Source organism: Anomaloglossus baeobatrachus, chromosome 2 (genome assembly GCF_048569485.1).
Source record: "Anomaloglossus baeobatrachus isolate aAnoBae1 chromosome 2, aAnoBae1.hap1, whole genome shotgun sequence".
In the NCBI taxonomy this organism is placed as follows: domain Eukaryota; kingdom Metazoa; phylum Chordata; class Amphibia; order Anura; family Aromobatidae; genus Anomaloglossus; species Anomaloglossus baeobatrachus.
In genome coordinates this window covers 638,912,818-638,928,751 of record NC_134354.1, presented here as the reverse complement: position 1 = coordinate 638,928,751, position 15,934 = coordinate 638,912,818, and the positions used below count along the sequence as shown (strand labels likewise).

Genomic DNA, 15,934 nt, shown 5'->3' with positions numbered 1-15,934 from the left:
GCAGATCAGCAGCCAGCTCCTGTCAGTGTGAGAGGAGCAGCGCTGATCTGTCACAGACCACGCGGCCGCTATTTGACCCGCTGCCGCCAACGACACCGGGTCTCCCTGCCTGGTGTCAGCGGCGGCACCGGGGCCCCCTACCTGGTGTCAGCGGCTGCGGCGTCTCCCCCGTCACCGCGCACAGTAATGATGAAGCATAGCGCGGCCGGTGCCGCGCTATGCTTTACCATTCTCCCCCTGTGCGGTAACGTCACTCCCAAGCGACTACTGTGCTGAGTGCACAGAGTGCAGGACGGGAGGACGCTGACCACAGCACCGGGAGAACGAGCAGCGGGGAGGACAGCAGCGGTGGAAGGAAGAGAGAAGGTGAGTAGTTGTTTGTTGTTTTTTTTTTTTTCTAATATAAGTGAGTAAACGGTGGCCAGAGGCTTGGGAAGGCAGTTCTGGGGAAGCTGCATTATTATACATGGAAGCCTGGAGAGGCTGCTTTATACATGGAGGCCTGAGGAGGCTGCATTATATATGGAGGTCTGGGGAAGCTGCATTATTATACATGGAGGCCTGGAGAGGCTGCTTTATGCATAGAGGCCTGGAGAGGCTGCTTTATACATGGAGGTCTGGGGAGGCTGCATTATATATGGAGGTCTGGGGAGGCTGCATTATTATACATGGAGGCCTGGAGAGGCTGCATTATACATGGAGGTCTGGGGAGGCTGCATTATTATACATGGAGGTCTGGGGAGGCTGCATTATTATACATGGAGGCCTGGAGAGGCTGCATTATACAGGGAGGCATGGAGATAGTGTATTTTACATGGAGGCCTGGAGATACTGCATTATACATGGAGGCCTGAGAAGGCTGGGTGCATTGTTATACATGGAGGCCTGGAAAGGCTGGCTGCTACATTATACATGGAGGCCTGAGGAGGCTGGCTGCATTATTATACATGGAGGCCTGGAGAGGCTGGCTGCATTATTATATATGGAGGTCTGGGGGGCTGCATAATACAAAATGGACACCTTATACATGGAATATGGGGCTGCATAATGCAATATGAAGTTTTATGGGGTTGCGTAATAATACATATAGGACTATGGGGGCTACATTATAATATATGGAGGACTATAGAGGCTACCTTATACATGGACTATGGGGGTGCATTATAAAACATTGGGGACTATGTGGTGCAGTATAATATATGGAGAACTATGGGGTGAATTATAATATACGGAGAAATTCATTATAATAATTGGAGGGCTACTTTATACATGAAGGATTTTGGGGGTGCATTATAATATATGGAGGACTATGTGGTGCAGTATTATATATTGAGTACTATGGGGTGAATTATAATGCATGGAGAACTATGGGAAATGCATTATAATACATGGAGGACTATGGAAGTGTATTCTAATATATGAAGGGTTATGTGGGACCCTTTATACTATTTGGAAGGCTATGTGGGGGCCATTATTGTATTTGGAGAACTATATACAAGGGGGGACAAAGATACAAGCATGGGATGGGAACGTTTTGTGCTGAAGGAAAAAGGCTCTTTCCCTCAGCACCCAGCTTTCCCATGCTCTGCTATACATCTCTCAGCACCCAGCTTTCCCATGCTCTGCTATACATCTCTCAGCACCCAGCTTTCCCATGCTCTACTATACATCTCTCAGCACCCAGCTTTCCCATGCTCTGGGACGCCACTGGGTCCTGTATATATATATATATATATATATACATATAGCGCCAACATATTCTGCAGCGTTTCACCACATTAATGTGATGTGCAAAGTTTCACGCTGGACAAAAGTATATATATATATATATATATATATATATATATATATATATATATATATATATATATATATATATATATAAAAAAAGTTTAGTTATCCATTAAATATCCCATGGAGCAATAATACAATACAGACACGTGTTCCCCAATAAACACCCGCAGGGAATGTGATAACTGGGAGATGCCGCGGACATCAGACATCCCACTGCTGCCTCTGCACACACCGTGCTCCCGGTACAGAGGAGATGCGCCGCCCACCGCTGTGGATCCAGGAACAGTGGGACCACCCGGGCACAAACCACGGGTAATAGTACCGCAGCGCCCTGCCGCGGAGTGATCTCACTGTGGCCGCCTGACATCGCGCTCCGTCCATTTGCCCCCATACCTGGCCAAGACGCTTTCTGCAAAGTGTCCTCCGTCTCCTAGCAACAAGGCATTCTAACCAGTGAGGGGCGGAGAATACGTAGGGGGCGGATACTTAGATCACGTGGTGTAAGAAGCGGCTGCATTATTTATCACGTGGTACACGGTGACGTATGTGTGGTGACGTTGCGTCCCTGACTGTGATGGTGCAGTGGTCCTCAGGTGAAGCCTCCGCGCCCCGTGTCCTCAGATCTTTAGCTGTATTTCTTATTGTTACATTAATGATCAGTATTATCACAAGATGAAGGAACGTGAGCAAAATCCACGTACGGGGGTCACAGGGGCTTCAGTTATCACCCCTGACTGATAGTGATGAGCGAGCACGAGGGCCATAACCAGGGTCAGAAAAGATCAGGCCCCGAGGAATATGTACTGCAGCCAAACAAACACCACAACATGACTGAGGACAGGTAATGGAGGAGATGTCACCTGCAGTCCTATGTAACACCGCAGATAACACAATGATGACTCTGGGTACAGATATTGTGATAGATGTCACCTGCAGTCCTATGTAACACCAAAGTTAACAGTAATAACGCTCTGATTACAGCTACTATAGTAGATGTCACCTGCAGTCCTATGTAACCACAGATAACTGATATCTGTGTACAGATAATGTAGTATATGTAACCTGCAGTCCTATGTAACACCAAAGATAACAGTGATAATTCTCTGAGTACAGATAATGTAGTAGACCTCAGCTGCAGTCCTATATAACTCCACAGATAACACAGTGATGACTCTGGGTACAGATAATGTAGTAGACTTCACCTGCAGTCCTATGTAACACCATAGATAACACAGTGATGACTCTGGGTACAGATAATGTAGGAGATGTCAGCTGCAGTCCTATGTAACACTGCAGATAATGCAGTGATATCTATGAGTTCGGATATTGTGATAGATGTGACCTGCAGTCCTATGTAACACCAAAGATAACATAACTGATTACAGTTACTATAGTAGATGTCACCTGCAGTCCTATGTAACACCACAGATAACTGTGATATCTAAGTAAAGATAATGTCGTATACGTAACCTGCAGTCCTATGTAACACCAAAGATAAAAGTGATAATTCTCTGAGATCAGATAATGTAGGAGACCTCAGCTGCAGTCCGATATAACTCCACAGATAACACAGTGATGACTCTGGGTACAGCTAATGTAGTAGATGTCACCTGCAGTCCTATGTAACACCACAGATAAAATAGTGTCATCTCTGAGTACAGATAATGTAGTAGTCACCTGCAGTCTAACACCAGAGATAACAGTGATAACTAGCTGACTACAAATAATGTAGATGTGCAATCCTGTTAAGGCCCAGTCACACACAACGACTTACCAGCGATCCCGAAAACAATGCGACCTGATAGGGATCGCTGGTAAGTTGCTGGGAGATCGCAGGTGAGATGTCACACAGTCAGATCTTACCAGCGATGCAGGAACAATACAGGTCGCAGTAGCGACCTGTATAACGATCTCAGCAGTCACTGTGACCCTGTCAGTGTCAAACACAGTGATGTGTCCTGCCCAGCAGGACATCGCCTTTGAAGAAAATGGCCTGGACCATTCTGCAACAACTAGCGATCTCACAGCAGGGGCCTGATCGCTGGTAGGTGTCACACATAACAAGATCGCTAACGGGATCGCTACTGCGTCACAGAAAGCATGACTCAGCTGCGATCTCGCTATGTGTGACAGTACCTTTACACCCCAGTGATATCTACTACATTATCTGTTATCAGTTATCACCTGCAGTCCTATGTAACACCACAGATAACACAGTGATATCTCTGAGTACAGATAATGTTGTAGCTGTTATTTTCAGCCCTGTGGAACACCACCGATAATAGTGATGACTCTGATTACAGATAATTTATTAGATGTCACCTGCAGTCCTATGTAACACCAAAGATCACACAGTGATAACTCTGACTACATTTAATGTATTACATGTCACAGGCAGTCCTGTGTAATACCAGAAATAACACAGTGATAACTCTCTGACAACAGATAATGTAGTTGTGCAGTCCTATGTAACACTTCAGTGATATCTACTACATTATCTGTAATCAGAATTATTACCTGCAGTCCTATGTATCCCCACAAATGACACAGTGATAAGTATTTAACTCTTGCAGTCCTATGTAACAACACAGTTAATACAGTGATTATACACAGCAACAGAACCAAAGTACAAAGATAAATGATAGATGTTGGTAGACAGTTTCTCGGAAACTGCAAGTAACAGGTATCATGGATGATTCACTTGTATTCTGAAATTCTATAAATTTGTATTTAGATACAGACAAATAGAATGAATCTCTAAAATGAAACCATGGTATAAGGCTGGAGATACTCTTGTGCGTGACTGGCCCGAGGATCACATCGCCTGGACCGGCCACCAGCTCTCCTGACAGGAGCAGGTCAGCTTCACGTATGTCTATGCAGCTGACACTCTTCTGTCAGGAGATCCAGCGGCCGGTCCAGGTGATGTGATCGCTCCAGTCACAGTCAAGTGGGACTTCAGCCTAACTGATACAAAGGGAAACAGTAGGACCCCACTGATTATTATGGGGGGCATCTGGGTTCTGTTATGTTCAGTTTTGGGATGGAAAATAAAAGTTCTGCATGATTCTCTTTTTCTTCCACTTTAAATACAGAAACATAAAGGAACCCAGATACACCCCACAAAGTCCCTTTACTTCCATTCATATCAATTATGCAATGGATTTATCTAAAACATTATCTAAAACAGAAAAGGCACAACATGATGTCAGAATGGAGGAGCCGAAAGCCACGATCGCTGGCCGTACTCCACAGTCCTCGTACGGAGCACAGTGCCCAGACCAATCTAACAGACCTAACATGGACTAATCCTCATAGACAGATGAAGCTGCTGAGCTGAGGTCCGGATATCTGTGGACAGCCCAAGTATTCTTCTCTGTACATGGGCCGTGAAATTCAGCTGTCAAAACCTGGCCTATATCGCCCCACCTTTTTTTTCTTTAAAGGGAACCTGTCACCACTTTTTTGGCCTATAAGCTGCGGCCACCACCGGGCTCTTCTGTACAGCATTCTAACATTCTGTATATAAGAGCCCAGGTCGGGGGTATAACATAAAAAACACTTTATAATACTTGCCTAAAGGCTGCTTTACACGGTACGACTGATTGTGCAATTTCACAATCGATCGTACCTGCCCCCGTCCTTTTTGCGTCACGGGCAAATCGCTGCCCGTGGCGCACAAAGTCGGTAACCCCCGTCACACATACTTGCCTCTCGTGCGACCACGCTGTGGGCGGCGAACGTCCACTTCCTGGAGTGGGAGGGACGTTCGGCGTCACAGCGACGTCACACGGCCGCCGGCCAATGGAAGCGGGGGGGCAGAGATGAGTGGGACGTAAACATCCCTCCCACCTTCCTTCACATAGCCGGCGGCGGCCGCGTGACGCAGGTGAGCTGCTGTTCATCGTTCCCGGGGTGTCACACGGAGCAGCGTGTGCTACCCCGGAAACGATGAACAACTAAATTAAATGCTATTATGGAACCTAGCGAGCAGTACACGACTCACGATTTGTGAGCGATACTGCGTCGCTAGGAGGTGTCACACAGGCCGGCATCGCCAGCGATGCCGGATGTGCGTCACAAAAACCGTGACCCCGACGATCTATCGCACGATAGATTGTCTGGTGTAAAGCAGCCTTAACGGTCGCGCTGTGGGCCTTATGGGCGTCTCCGTGTCCGGTGCCGGCGCTGCCTCTTTTGGCCATCTTTGTGCTCCTTCTTCTCTAGCCGCGGTGCATGACGGGTCCGACGTCATCCACACTCGCCGGCATTCCGGTCCTGAGCAGGCACTCTTTGATCTGCCCTGAGCAGGGCGGATGAAAGTATTGTAGTGCGCCTGCGCTGGACCAGCGAGTGTGTATGACGTAGACGCATCATGCACACAGGCTTCAGAGGACGAAGATGGCTGAAAGAGGCGGTGTTGGCACCGGACAACGGAGGTTGCCCATAAGGCCCACAGTGTTACCCTTAGGTAAGTATTATAAAGTGTTTTTTATGTTATACCCCTGGCCTGGGCTCTTATATACAGCATGTTAGAATGCTGTATATAAGAGACCAGTGGTGGTGACCGCAGCTTATAGGCCAAAAAAGTGGTGACAGATTCCCTTTAACTTTTTAAAGGGGTAATCCAAGAAAACTTATTTTTTCTTCTCATTACACTAGATGTTAAGTACCTGCCCTTTCTGCCCAAATGTTTTTGGGGACATGCTGTGAAAGAAGAATGGCAATTCTAACATTTTCATTTCTTTTTTCTTTTCCACATGTTAAATATTTTGATAGCTCAAACTTTTTTTTAGTCATGATGATGTAAATTTTTATATTTTCTAATTTTTCTATTTTTTTAGTGGTGAGATGCTTTAAACAGTTTTGATTTAAAAACAAATAAAAAAAAAAAATCCAAACTTGGGTTGCTGCAGTTCCAGGCAGTTTTTGGCTGCGCAATACAGTCGGCATCTGTTATGTATGAAGTAAACCCTGCTCCTGAGTCAGCTTCATACAGCCCTTAGAGACTTGTGACGAAAATGTATGTCATAGGCAGTTAAGGGTTAATAATTTGGGACCTTTTTCTTTTCACCTAAAACTGATTTAAAACCCCTTATGGACCAGGCGTTTTTTCATGTTTTGTGCTTTTGTTTTTTACTCTCCTTATTGCAAGAGCCATAATTTTTTATTTTTTTTTCCTGTTGATATTGCCGTGTGAGGGCTTTTTTTTTTTTTTCCAGGATCACTTGTACTTTTGAATGACAACATCTATTGATCATATGATGTAATGGTAAGCAGTAAATAAAATTCCAAGTGTGGCAAAATAGCAAAGAAAAGTAAAATTCTGCATTTATGTATTTTTATTTTTTTATTATAGCTTTTATTTTACCATAAAACTGATCTTGCAGTATCTCCAGGTCAGTACGATTACGTAGATACCAAACATGTATAGTTTATGTTTTATTTAAAGGGAACTTGTCACCCCGCACTGTATTAGGGTGGTCCAGTCCAATGGGTATCCTCGCTGCTGCATTTGACCCTCCTCTCTGATGACAATCCTGTTCTCCTGCTTTGATTGACCTGGATGACGCGTCCTGCTTCATCTATATAGTGAACCGAGATCTCACGCATGCGCTGTAGCCTCTCAGGCGCACTCTGCCGTATTGCGGGCTGTGCATAAAACATCACTGCACAAACACTGAGTGACGCAGTTAGAATGAAATCGCAATGAAATTGGTCAGCGCTTGCACAGTGATGTCAGTAGTAAAGCAGAGCCAAGTGCGCCTGAGAGGGTACTGTGCAGGTGCGAGATCTCAATTCACTATGCGGATGACATCATCCATGTCAACGAAAGCAGGAGATTGCGGTTAGCAGCAGAGAGGAGGCACAGACGCTGCAGCGAAGACGCACATCGGACTGGACCACCCTAATTTATATACAGCGCAAGAGAATATCAAATGATATTTTGGGGGTATACAGGGGGAGTCAGAAGCTGATAGATCCATTTGTGAAATGCAGCACAGGAACAGTTAAAGTTGGTGGCATTTGTTCATAGGCTCAAAAACTGGTGACAGGTTCCCTTTAGGTGGGGGGAAAAAATTCAGAAAGCTAAAAAAAAAATGATCATGTTTCTGGAATTCGGAGCAGTGTGAGGGCTTGTTTATTGTGCCTGAGTTGATGCTTTTCTTGATATTATTTTGGAGTATATTTGATGTTTTGATCGCCTGTTATTACATTTTATTCTGTTCTTGTGGTGGCCGAAAAAAAAACTGCAATTCTGGTGTTTTTAACAATCGGAATAATTTCTTTTATAGTTTGCTAGATTAAACTTTTACGAACGCGATACCATATATTTTTATTTTCCTTTTTTCGTTCCTTAATTTTTAATGTTGTAAAAAGGGGATAATGTTAGTTTTTATATTTTTTTAAAATATTTTTTTTCTAGCTTGGAAGCCCACATCAAAGGCAAGGAAACGTCTCACGACATACATAGCTGGCATGTGCAGGGAAAGAGGCAGGTTCAGCGTGCGAACCCGCATGAAAGGCTGGTTAACGGCTCATGACATACATAGCTGGCATGTGCAAGGAAAGATGCGGGCCCAGCATGTGAACCCATGTAAGAAGCAAGGAAATAGCTCATGACATGCATAGAACGTCATAAGTTCTTAAGGGTTTAAAGGTGTAATTTAATGAAAAGCAGAACAAAACTTAAGGGTTATCAGGAAAAAAAAAACAGGAGAAACCACATTTAACTGATGTACATTTACATCCCCTTTTTTTGTAGTGGATATACAAATGGGTAAATGCTATGAAACTGTCGTGTGCAGATGTAACTGCTCTCAGAACATCTCAATAAGATTTTCTTTGTCGCTCCATTGGGACCCAGACAATTGGGTGTATAGCTTCTGCCTCTGGAGGCCACACAAAGTATTACACTTTTAAAAAAGTGTAACCCCTCCCCTCTGCCTATACACCCTCCCGTGGACCACGGGCTCCTCAGTTTTATGCTTTGTGTGGAAGGAGGGACGGGTCATTCCCCCACCTCCTCCTGCAGAGGAGCCGGCTTCTCAGCAGGAGAAACACCAATTTCGATTCCCCAAACATACACGCAATACGTTTTTTGATCACTCTAACTTCAGGGACGCTATCCAGAAGCCCAGAGCGGTTCCGGACAAGCGCTTTGCTAAACGGCACACTGACGCGCGTTATCCCTTTCCACCTGAAGTCGTTAAGGGCTGGGCACACTCTCCCAAGGTGGATCCTCCAGTCTCTAGATTGGCTGCTAGGTCCGTTGTGTCTGTTGCCGATGGCTCATCCCTGAAGGATGCCACTGACAGACAGATAGAGCTCTTGGTGAAGTCTATTTATGAGGCCACGGGCGCGTCTTTCGCCCCGGCCTTTGCGGCCGTGTGGGCTCTCCAAGCAATCTCGGCATGTCTGACTGAGATTAATGCCGTCACGCGGAATTCTGCTCCGCATGTTTCTTCCTTGACCTCTCAGGCATCAGCATTTTCGTCCTACGCCATGAACGCCGTCCTGGACTCCGCTAGCCGTACGGCTGTGGCATCCGCTAACTCCGTGGCAGTCCGCAGGGCCATGTGGCTGCGCGAATGGAAAGCAGACTCTGCTTCTAAAAGGTTCTTAACTGGTTTGCCTTTTTCTGGCGACCGTTTGTTTGGCGAACGGTTGGATGAGATTATTAAGGAATCCTCGGGAAAGGACTCCTCCTTACCCCAGTCCAAACCTAAGAGACCTCAGCAGAGGAAAATCCAATCGAGGTTTCGGTCCTTTCGTCCCTCCGCCAAGACCCAATCCTCTTCGTCCAACCGGCCGGAGAAAGGCCAGAGGAACTCCTATGCGTGGCGGTCCAAGTCACGCCCCCAAAAGGCCGCGGGAGGCACTGCCTCCAAGACGGCCTCCACATGACTCTCGGCCTCATCTAGCCACATCCTCGGTCGGTGGCAGGCTCTCCCACTTTGGCGACCCTGGTGGCCACACGTTCAAGACCGATGGGTGAGAGACATTCTGTCTCATGGTTACAGGATAGAGTTCTGCTCTCGACCTACGGCTCGTTTCTTCAGAACCCACCCCCCCGCACAGGCCGACGCACTTTTTCAGGCAGTGGACGCTCTAAAGATAGAAGGAGTTGTGATTCCCGTTCCCCTTCAGGAACGTGGTCGCAGATTTTACTCCAACTTGTTCGTGGTGCCAAAAAAGGACGGGTCATTCCGTCCCGTTCTGGACCTCAAACTGCTCAACAGACATGTGAGAACCAGACGGTTTCGGATGGAATCTCTCCGCTCGGTCATCGCCTCGATGTCACAAGGAGACTTCCTAGCATCGATCGACATCAAAGATGCTTATCTCCATGTGCCGATCGCACCCGAACATAAACGTTTCCTGCGTTTCGCCATCGGGGACGAACACCTCCAGTTCGTCGCATTGCCCTTCGGCCTGGCGACAGCCCCACGGGTTTTCACCAAAGTCATGGCATCCGTCGTGGCGGTCCTGCACTCTCAGGGCCACTCGGTGACCCCTTACTTGGACGATCTCCTAGTCAGGGCCCCTTCTCGGGTGGTGTGTCAACGAAGTCTTATGGTCACTCTGGCGACTCTCCAGCAGTTCGGGTGGATCATCAATTTCCCGAAATCCAAGTTGACGCTGACCCAATCACTGACTTACCTCGGGATGGAGTTTCATACCCAGCCAGCGTTAGTCAAGCTACCGCGGGACAAACAGCTTTCTCTGAAGGCGGGGGTGCAGTCACTTCTTCGGAGTCAGTCACACCCCTTAAGGCGCCTCATGCACTTCCTGGGGAAGATGGTTGCAGCTATGGAGGCAGTGCCGTTCGCGCAATTCCATCTACGGCCACTCCAATGGGACATTCTTCGCAAATGGGACAAGAATTCGGCTTCCCTCGACAAGAACATCTCTCTTTCCCTCGCAACCAAAACATCACTTCAGTGGTGGCTCCTACCCACATCTCTGTCCCGGGGAAAATCCTTCCTACCCCCAACCTGGGCCGTGGTCACCACGGACGCGAGCCTGTCAGGTTGGGGAGCGGTTTTTCTCCACCACAGGGCTCAAGGAACCTGGACTCCAATAGAATCGTCCCTTCAGATCAATATCCTGGAGATAAGGGCAGTATGTCTAGCCCTATTGGCTTTCCATCGGTGGCTGGAGGGCAGGCAGATCCGAATCCAGTCGGACAACGCCACTGCCGTCGCCTACATCAACCACCAAGGCGGCACTCGCAGTCGTCAAGCCTTCCAGGAAGTCCGGCGGATTCTGCAGTGGGTGGAAGTCACAGACTCCACCATCTCCGCAGTTCACATCCCGGGCGTAGAAAACTGGGAAGCAGATTTTCTCAGTCGTCAGGGCATGGATGCGGGGGAATGGTCTCTTCACCCAGACGTGTTTCGAGAGATCTGTCGCCGCTGGGGAACGCCGGACGTCGATCTCATGGCGTCACGACACAACAACAAGGTCCCGGCCTTCATGGCACGGTCTCAGGATCACAGAGCTCTGGCAGCGGACGCTTTGGTCCAGGATTGGTCGCAGTTTCGACTGCCATATGTGTTTCCCCCTCTGGCGATGCTGCCCAGGGTACTACGCAAGATCCGGTCCGACTGACGTCGCGCCATTCTCGTCGCTCCAGACTGGCCGAGGCGGTCGTGGTATCCGGATCTGTGGCATCTCACGGTGGGTCAACCGTGGGCACTTCCAGACCGCCCAGACTTGCTGTCAGAAGGCCCGTTTTTCCATCTGAATTCTGTGGCCCTCAACCTGACTGTGTGGCCATTGAGTCCTGGCTCCTAGCATCTTCAGGGTTATCTCAGGATGTAATTGCCACCATGAGACAAGCCAGGAAGCCAACGTCCGCCAAGATCTATTACAGGTCTTGGCAAATCTTCTTATCCTGGTGCTCTGATAACGGTTTTCCTCCATGGCCGTTTGCCTTACCCACATTCCTTTCATTCCTACAATCTGGAATGGACAAGGGTTTGTCCCTCGGCTCTCTCAAGGGCCAAGTGTCGGCGCTCTCCGTGTTTTTTCAAAAGCGTCTAGCCAGGCTTCCGCAGGTCCGCACGTTCCTGCAGGGGGTTTGCCACATGATCCCACCTTACAAACGTCCGTTGGAACCTTGGGATCTTAACAGGGTCTTGACGGCTCTTCAAAAGCCGCCTTTTGAGCCGCTGCGGGATGTCTCTCTCTCCCGTCTTTCTCAGAAGGTGGCCTTCCTGGTGGCAGTCACATCATTCGGAGAGTGTCTGAGCTTGCAGCGCTATCATGCAAAGCTCCCTTCCTGGTTTTCCACCAGGATAAGGTGGTTCTGCGTCCTGTCCCGGAATTTCTCCCTAAGGTGGTGTATCCCCTTTTCATCTAAATCGGGATATCTCCTTGCCTTCCTTTTGCCCTAATCCAATTCACCAGTGTGAAAAGGATTTGCACTCTTTGGATCTAGTGAGAGCACTCCGGTTCTACGTGTCTCGCACGGCGCCCCTGCGCCGTTCAGACGCGCTCTTTGTCCTTGTCGCTGGCCAGCGTAAGGGCTCTCAGGCCTCCAAGTCAACCTTGGCTCGGTGGATCAAGGAACCGATTCTCGAGGCCTACCGTACTTCTGGGCTTCCGCTCCCTTCAGGGTTGAAAGCCCATTCTACCAGAGCCGTAGGTGCGTCCTGGGCATTGCAGCACCGGGCGACGGCTCAGCAGGTGTGTCAGGCAGCTACATGGTCTAGTCTGCACACTTTCACGAAGCACTATCAAGTGCATACCTATGCTTCGGCAGACGCCAGTCTAGGTAGGCGAGTCCTCCAGGCGGCGGTTGCCCACCTGTAAGAGGGGGACGTTTTCGGCTCTTTTTATTGAGGTATTGTTTTACCCACCCAGGGACTGCTCTTGGACGTCCCAATTGTCTGGGTCTCCCAATGGAGGGACAAAGAAAAAGGGAATTTTCTTTACTTACCGTAAATTCCTTTTCTTCTAGCTCCTATTGGGAGACCCAGCACCCGCCCCTGGGCCCTTCGGGCTGGTTGTTCTTTTGTGTACACATGTTGTTGATGTTGATTTGTTCTTTTGGTTCATGGTCTTCAGTTCTCCGAACATCCTTCGGATTGAATTTACCCTAGACCAATTTATACGTTTTCTCCTTCCTGCTTTTGCACCAAACTGAGGAGCCCGTGGTCCACAGGAGGGTGTATAGGCAGAGGGGAGGGGTTACACTTTTTTAAAAGTGTAATACTTTGTGTGGCCTCCAGAGGCAGAAGCTATACACCCAATTGTCTGGGTCTCCCAATAGGAGCTAGAAGAAAAGGAATTTACGGTAAGTAAACAAAATTCCCTTTTTCCGCCATAAAAAATCCAATCGCCCAATGAATGAGCAGCATTTTGCTACTTTGTTGGGTAGTTGCCAACATTTTTAAACCCATGAACTCTTTTATATGCATCTAAGATTTATAAATGTATGTTACATTCCCACAGTAAGTGACACAAACACTGTTACACACATATGAACACACACAGCACACATATGAATATGCCAAGCACTTACACACACACACATATGTATAGTCAGAGCACCCACATTCTGATATCCTCACTAATTTATACCCACCAGGAGCTCCTACATTCTGTTAACCTCACTAATATACAGTATACCCACCAGGAGCTCCTACATTCCGTTGTCCTCACTAATATATACCTACCATGAGCCCGTACATTCTGATGTCCTCACTAATATATAACCACTAGAAGCCCATACATTCTGATGTTGTCAATAATATATACCTACAAGGATCACAAAAATTCTTATGTCTGATTGGCGCAACACAAACAAAATCTGATAAAAAGGCAAATTGGATATAATTTCATACAAAACCCCAAAAATGAGCCTGACAAAATTGTTGGCACCTTTCTAAAATTGTGGGTACAATTTTGCTTCAAGCATCTGATGCATGTTTAAACTCACCTGTGGCAAGTAACAGGTGTGGGCAGTATGAAAAGCACATCTGAAACTAGATAAAAAGGGGAGAAGTTAACTCAGTCTTTGTATTGTGTGTGTGTGTGTGTGTGTGTGTGTGTGTCTGTGTGTGCCACACTAAGCATGGAGGACAAAAAGGGGAGAAGATAACTGGCGAACCAAAATTGTTGAAAAATATCTCCAGATATCTTGATGTTCCTTTCTGCAGGGTGCGCAACACAATCAGGTTTGCAACTCATGGGGATGTTGCTAATTTTCTTGCAGGTGGACATCAGAGAAAACTTAATGAAAAGTTGCAACGCAGGATATTCCAGATGGTGTAAAAGCAGCCCCAAGCAAGTTCTAAAGAAATTCAAGCTGTCCTGCAGGCTCAGAATGCATCAGTGTCAAACTATCAGTCGACATTTGAATAAAATGAAACACTATGGCAGGTGGACGACACTGCTGCCACATAGAGATAAAAAAGCTAGACTGCTGTTTGCCAAAATGAACGTGAGTAAAGGTCCAGTCACACTAAACAATTTACCAGCGATCCCAACAACGATAGAGATCGCTGGTAAGTTGCTAGGAGGTTGCTGGTGAGATGTCACACTGCGACGCTCCAGCGATCCCACCAGCAACCTGACCTGGCAGGGATCGCTGGAGCGTGGCTACACGAGTTGCTGGTGAGCTCACCAGCGACCAGTGACCAGCCCCCAGCGCCGCGTGGAAGATGCTGCGCTTGGTAACTAAGGTAAATATCGGATAACCAACCCGATATTTACCTTGGTTACCAGCTCACGCAGCTACACGTGCAGGGAGCAGCGCACACTGAGCGCTGGCTCCCTGCTCTCCTAGTACAGCACACATCGGGTTAATTACCCGATGTGTGCTGGGTAACCAAGGACAGGGCTTCTTGGTTACCCGATGTTTACATTGGTTACCAGCCTCTGCAGAAGCCGGCTCCTGCTGCCTGCACATTTAGTTGTTGCTGTCTCGCTGTCACACACAGCGATCTGTGCTTCACAGCAGGACAGCAACAACTAAACAATGGCCCAGGACATTCAGCAACAACCAACGACCTCACAGCAGGGGCCGGGTTGTTGCTGGATGTCACACACAGCAACATCGCTAGCAACGTCACAAAAGTTGTTCGTTAGCAGCGATGTTGCTAGCGATGTTGCTTAGTGTGACGGGGCCTTAAGACAAATATCCTTCTGGGAAAGTGTTTTGTGGTCAGATGAGACCAAGATAGAGCTTTTGATAAAGCTCAATTCTACTGTTTACCAAAAACAGAATGAGGCCTACAAAGAAACTACCAGAAGCATTTACAAACTGATGTCCTGACCAATATATATCTACCAGGAAGCCATACATTCTGATATCTTCACAAATTTATACCTCCAGGAGCCCATTTTGATGTCCTCACTAATATATACCACAAGGAGCCCGTACATTCTAATATCCTCACTAATATATACCTACCGAGAGCGCATACATTCTGGTGTTCTCACTAATCTATACTTACCAGGAGCCCATGCATTCTAGATAGATAAAGTTACCACTAGTCTGGATGAAGGCATTGCTTTAGGAGCCATTACTCAAAAGGAGAAAAAACTTTTACTACCGGATTTTCCGACAATAGCAATTTTTCATGGACTTCCTAAGACTCGTAAAAATGCTTTCCCACCACCTTTACGCCCGATTATTTCTGGTATTGGGTCTGTAAATGAACAATTCAGTCAGTGGCTTGATGCACGTCAATCCCCTTTAATGTCTAGGATCCCGGGATATTTTTTGGATAATTCTACTGTGTTGCGGTTTTTTGATAATTTTCATTGGCCTGAAGGTCCTAATTTTGTTACGTATGATGTATCTAATTTGTATTCCAGCATTCCCTACCATATGGCCATTGAGTCGATCCTATACCACCAGGGGCGGGTAACCTCCAGCCCCCGGGCTTCGTATATGGCCCCCGGGCATTCCGAGGACCGCAGTGCTCGGGCGGCAGCCGCGGTCTTGTCGGCTGCCGGCCCTTTAAATCACAATGTGTGATGCAAGGACTTGCATGCAGCATGCGCATACCATTAGGTCCTCAGCACGCTGGCTTGTGCCAGTGTGCTGAGGACGTACTTGTGGGCGAGGTAATCGTGAGGTGCGCTTCAGTCCCACAGAAGAAGAGGGGCTGCAGGTTTACCA

General features: G+C 47.4%; 1 protein-coding gene and 1 long non-coding RNA gene across 5 annotated transcripts in view; one reads left to right on the top strand and one right to left on the bottom strand.

Moving 5' to 3' along the window:
- The window catches only part of DRC2 (dynein regulatory complex subunit 2), a 71,683-nt gene extending 69,417 nt beyond the window's left edge, over positions 1 to 2,266 (bottom strand). Inside the window, exon 1 of one of the 2 annotated variants that reach the window (XM_075334401.1) lies at positions 2,188 to 2,266. The gene's annotated coding sequence lies outside the window, so the exon portion shown is untranslated. Of the gene's footprint in view, positions 1 to 2,026; positions 2,142 to 2,187 lie in introns of those variants that run through there. The other variant, XM_075334402.1, reaches the window with a different exon arrangement.
- Positions 2,267 to 2,334: 68 nt separating this feature from the next.
- On the top strand, positions 2,335 to 14,149 carry LOC142290452 (uncharacterized). 3 transcript variants are annotated; one of them, XR_012750311.1, is made up of 4 exons: positions 2,335 to 2,387; positions 7,017 to 7,066; positions 8,222 to 8,392; positions 14,021 to 14,149. It is a non-coding gene; the product is annotated as an uncharacterized LOC142290452 (long non-coding RNA). The 3 variants fall into 3 exon arrangements; XR_012750313.1 differs by lacking the exon at positions 7,017 to 7,066 and having other exon boundaries at positions 2,347 to 2,387; XR_012750312.1 differs by lacking the exon at positions 7,017 to 7,066 and having other exon boundaries at positions 2,371 to 2,635.
- The last annotated feature ends 1,785 nt before the right edge of the window (positions 14,150 to 15,934 follow it).